Genomic DNA, 6,112 nt, shown 5'->3' on the forward strand with positions numbered 1-6,112 from the left:
ACCCGAACCTGTGTACCCGACCCGGAACCGGTTCCAGTTCGTATCCGGTGGACCTAATACCCGGTTTGGGTATTTATATACCCGAAATCCGTACCCGGTTCCACATATTATATCCCCAATCGATTCGTACCCGGTTCCTACCCGGTTCCATTTTGTAACAGGTTTTGGTTCCTACCCGGAATAACCGGTTCTGCCGGGTTTTTTTTAAAAAAAGTCAGTTGCAGGTCAAACTAGTCGTTGGAACCGGTTTCAACGGTAATATAGCCGTTGAAACCGGTTTTTGAGAGTATTATATCCGTTGTAAGCGGTTCCAACGGTAATATAGCCGTTGGAACCGGTTTTTGAGAGTATTATATCCGTTGTAATCGGTTCCAACGGTAATATAGCCGTTGGAACCGGTTTTTGATGCCCAAAACCTTTATATAAATTGTGTTTCAACCCTTGTTTCACCACCAAACTCAAAAACAATATAAAATACTTCTCGTTTAGCAAACCCGAACATCTGACTCAATAATATTATGGCACCCACCAAAAATACTAACAAGGCTAAAAAGAACGTTTTTATTGAACCAGTTCGTGCTCAAGATGACCCACAAGTTCTTGCGGTCGTCGACTATACCCGCAACAAAGACGTATGGAAGAATTGGGATTTGGTTATCACTATCGAATGTGATCAAAAGGTTCGTTGCAAACTTTGTGAAACTTTGTTAAAGCACGATTCCAACTCGACTTTGAGGAAGCATATCGAGAAGCCATATTGCAAGGCCTTGAAAGGCATTGGCGCAACCAACCAAGTTGACTTGGGTAAAGATGGCACACTATTTCGTTACAACACTAATCAAGTTCAAGATAGAATGGCAAAGTTCGTTATTCACGAGGTTTGCCGTTTAACCACATTGACGACCCGGATTTGACGTCGTTGATTCCATAAACTCTACAACCGCGATACACACATGTAAGTCGTGCTACCTAAGACGTCATTGTATCAAAAGTTCGTTATTCAACGAGGTTTGCCGTTTAACCACATTGACGACCCAGATTTGATGTCGTTGATTCCAGAAACTCTACAACCGCGATACACACATGTAAGTCGTGCTACCTTAGACGTCATTGTATCAAGTTGTGGGAGTGTGCAAACAAAGAGTTAATCGAGTTTTTTCATTCTTTACAAGCGATGGTTAGTTTAACTACCGATATTTGGTCGGCACCACACGGGTTACCCGAATCATACATATGTGTCACCGCTCATTGGGTTGATCCGTGACATGGCAATTGATGAAACACACCATCGCTTTTGAAAACTTCCCGTTCCCACATACCGCCGAAAAATTGTTTGAATTGGTTGATGAAGTTATAACGACTTACAACTTGAAAAATAAAAAAATTTCGATTTCGTTTGACAACGCATCAAACAATACAAAGACGGCCGAAAAAATTTATCATTAAATTATTCTTTAGACTTTACAAGATGTTTTCAAAAGTGGTAAAAGAAGACATCTTGAATATAAGAACTATTGCAAGTCGGTTGAAAGAAATTATTTGAGGCCGAATTGGGACGTTCCAACTCGTTGGAATTCAACTTGTCATATGCTCAAGTGTGCTTTTGCCCAACGCCAAACTCTAGTTTTCATAACAATCTTGTTGATGTACGCGAGGTCGATATGGTTCCCGAAAGTGTTTGGGTCAATGTCGGATTTTTGTTGGAGTATCTTGACGTGTTCAAAACCTCAACAACAAAGTTATCGGGAGTTTATTATCCTACTAGTTGTTGGGTTTTGCAATAATTGTACAACATGTCTTCTACTTTTAGAGAGTTTGAGGAGAAGAACAAACTATTCAAGAATAATGTTGCGGTAATGAATGAAAAGTTCTTAAAATATTTTGAAAACATACCGCCGGTCTTTACTTGTGCCGCTTTAAACCCCTATTGGAATGTTCATGGGGTTGAGACAACGATCGAGGAAATATTTGACAACATGGGTATGCACGAGATCGACTCGAAGTCGTCGACGAAAGCGAAGGAAAAGTTTAACGAAAACATTCAAGACTTTATGACCATTATTTTCAAATTTATGGTCCAAGCACAAGATCGTCTTTTGTGAGGCAAACAATGACTAGTAGGCCGTGCAAGGATAGACTTATAAACTTGATTAATGGGGTTCGTGAATCGGCATCTAAGAGGCACAGGGGAAACACACCAACTAGCAAACTTGGTCGGTATAGTAGAGCAAACTATGTTGAGGGCGCAACGGTCGACGAAATTCGCAATATTGATTTGTTGGCTTGTTGGAAAGGAAAACAAAACAAATTTCCTATTCTATCCGCCATGGCTCGTGATTTGCTTGCCGTACAAGCCTCAAAGGTTGCTTTTGAATCGGTTTTTTCTCTTAGTGAAGGGTATTATCAATGCGAAGAACAAAATTAACCCCCGAGTCTCTAGAGATTTGCATTTGCCTAAATGACCATTTGGATGCGGTGGATCGTGTACAACACAAGGCAACCTTCGAAGACGAGATACCAATAGAGCGTCCTATTTGTAATGAGGAGGCGGATGACGGGCTTTATTCCGATAATTCGGGTGGTGAAGAAGACGAGGGTGAAGACTAAGAAGACTTGTAATTTTTATTTGTTTTAGTAAAATCATTTGTAACACGATCAAAGTTCAAGTAATATTTAGTTTTGATTTGTTTAAAAACTAACTTTGTTTTGTTTATTACTAGTAAAGGTTTATTTCTTATTAGTCATGATTAATTTTTTGTTAATTTTTTAATAACGACGAACATTTTATTTATATAAAAAAAATATTACAAACTACATAATTAAAACATGACGATGCTAAACATAACAACTTAAACTAAATAACAATGTCCGTTGTTTTAATCCGGCGTTCTACAACGATTAAGCGTTGCTACCGGCGACGGTAGGTGCTTGAGTTGTAGAGCCGGACGACTCTCCCGCTTCCGCTTTATTGGCATCCAAACTTTTTTTCTCACGACAATACTTATTGGTATGCTTGCGTAAGGTGGAGTTAGACCTCGCTTTCAGAAACTTCGAGCAGTACTTGCACCGAGCCATCTCTTGTGAATCGGTCATGACACACAAATCGTAATGTATCCAAACATCGGGCCATTGTGTTGTTTCGATCACCATAACAACGTCGGCGTTAGTTGCCATTTTTTGTCGGTTTAAGCGTAATTGTGATTTAGAATGTGTTTTAGAGTTTTGAAAGTGGTTTAACAAAGTACACACAGCACCTTGCTATTTATAGTATGTGATAACATATTAATAGTAAAAAAACCGGTGCCAAACGATCAAAAACGGCTATTAAATTTGTAAGCCGGTTTAAATTAGATGCATAAATTTGTAAGCCGGTTTATTAATAAATGATATTATTATTATTATTATAATGATAATATTATATAGAAAAATTTCTTAAAAGAACCATTCAAAGAGAGAGAAAAATATTAAAATGACTAATTAATTTTTAATATTCTTAAAATGGACCAAGATATTTGTACCAGGACGACAAGATTTAAAAAGATTTGAATCTCGTCTGTTTCGTCTAAATTTAAAGTGAATCATGTCTTTCTCGTCCAAATTTTAAATAATTTCGTATTTGCATTCTAAATTTTGAGAATTTTATTTTTGTCCTTTTCTTAAACACTTTTTTCTCTCTCCTTCAACCTCTCTCTCATCATCATCATCATCATCATCATCATCATCATCTTGTTTTTATTCATCATCTCCGACGATTTCTAGTTTTCGACTTGCCCGAGGAGAAAGATTTTGATGACAACGGAGTGGCTTCATCGTCAATTTCGCCATCTTCATCATTGTTACAGAAATCATACTAATAATTATCGATCAGCGATGAGAAATCTTGGAACTTGACCGTTTTTTATTGATGGGTTTTCTTTTTATTGCCGGTGATGAAAAAGAAAAAGATGATGATGATGATGAAGATGAGGAAGAAAAAAAAAGAGAGGTTGAATGAGAAAGAAAAAAGTGTTAGAGAATATGACTTTTTTTTTATATTTGAACTCGAAAGACGTAATTATTTAAAATTTGAATGAAAAAGACGGAATTCACTTTAAATTTGGACGGATCAAACGAGATTCAAATCTTTTGAATCTCGCCGCTTCAGTCCAAATTTATTGGTTCATTTTATGAATATTGATGATTAATGAGTTAATTAAATTTTCTCTCTATTCAAATGGTTATTTAAAGAATTTTTTATTTAAATTTTTTCTCTAATAAAATGGGTTATTTAAAGAATTTTCCCTATTATTATTTTGTTATCATACGTTAAACATATTTAGTAATTCATAAAATTGAGTATATAAAAAAAGTGTTTTTACTAGTGAATCTACGTTTTTGACTCGTGCTTTATGTGTTTTTGTTTGATTACTATCTTTCTTTGCGATATAAACTATCCTAACTGTGGATTGAATTTCAGGGTTTGTAAATTTTTTTTTATCAAATCACCCCACGGGGTCTAGTTTTTCTATACAAAAACATCTGTCCGTTTTTTCACTTCTATTTCTAACATAAACCACCCCTCCTTTAAATACCAACACAATCTCCATATATAAAATGAATAGGCATAAATACCTTATATATATATATATATATATATATGGGTGGGATTTAGAGAGAACTTTTTTTAAAGAGAAAACTAGAGAACAAGTAAAAAATTATTTTTAATTATTTTTAAAAAAATATTTTGTGATTTCTTTTTCTTTCCTCCTTCTAATAAGATGATATTGTTCCTAAAAAAAACTTGTCGGTGTAGTACTGTAGTGCATATGTGCACTAATGCCTATTGCATATATACAATAGTGTTTTATTGTATATAATGCAATACAATTGCATTATCCAATACGCACTATTGAATATATGCAAATACAACACTAATAATTGATGCAAAACACATTATCGCATATATGTAATACAACACCAATGCACATATGCACTATATCGATTTTTTTTTAATTTTTGTATATAATATAACACTATTGCAAATATACAATACAAACAACTATATATATGCTATTCAACACTATTTAAAACATCAAAATGCACACTATTGTACATATGCATTATAAAAAAAGTCGGTGTATTGCATATATGCATTACTTGTTAATTTTTTATTTCATTTTTATATTTTTTTGTGGTGAAGAATAACAACATATAAGAAGGATGAAAGAAAAAAAAATTAAAATTTTTTTTAATTAAATTAAAAATATTTCATTATTAGTTCTCTAGTTCTCTCCATAAAAAGGAGTTTTCTCATGATCCTCTCCCTATATATATATATATATAGGGTTAGTATCATTTAATAACTCTAAAAAAATTACGAACTCTTAGGAACTCTAAACAACCAAACATTTTTTTATTTTATTTTACATATTAACATTATTTAAGAGTAGTTTTATCATCTTTTATATAAAAAATTTTATTGCATATATTAATCACATGTTTACATATGTGTAAAATTTATGTACTAACAAATTTAATCAATCAATCAATCAATCATACCCAGTGGAGTCCCACCAATAGCAAAGCTATAAGTAGGGTCTGGGGAGGGTGGGATGTAGGCACACCGTACCTCTATCCAATGGGATAAAGATGTTGCTTTCAGAGAGACTCTCAGCTCTAGAAAACATATGTATGAGGCAATATAAAAGGGAATCAAATTCCAACAACAATATAATTGATAATAGCACGTAGTAAAAATGATAATATATATATATATATATATATATATATATATATATATATATATATATATATATATATATATATATATATGAAAAGAAAATACCATAATGGTGTGTGACAAAAAATAAGGTAAATAGAAGTCCCTAAGGTATTGCTTTCTCCCTAAAGATCCTTAACTTTAATTCTACTTCTCTAAGAATTCATATCCTCAACCATGTCTTCGGAGAGATTTAGGTCTATCAGATCATGCCTAATCCTCTCATCACAAATCAATTTAGGTCGTCCTCTATCCCTCCTCCCCTCTATTGTAATGTTTTCTACAGATCTAACCGAATTCGTCGTCTATCTTCTCTTCACATGTCCAAACCATCTCAATCTCCACTCTCTTATC

Source organism: Bidens hawaiensis, unplaced genomic scaffold, assembly GCF_021521415.1.
Source record: "Bidens hawaiensis isolate Kalapana, Puna unplaced genomic scaffold, B.hawaiensis_p1.1 tig00050683_1, whole genome shotgun sequence".
Taxonomy (NCBI): domain Eukaryota; kingdom Viridiplantae; phylum Streptophyta; class Magnoliopsida; order Asterales; family Asteraceae; genus Bidens; species Bidens hawaiensis.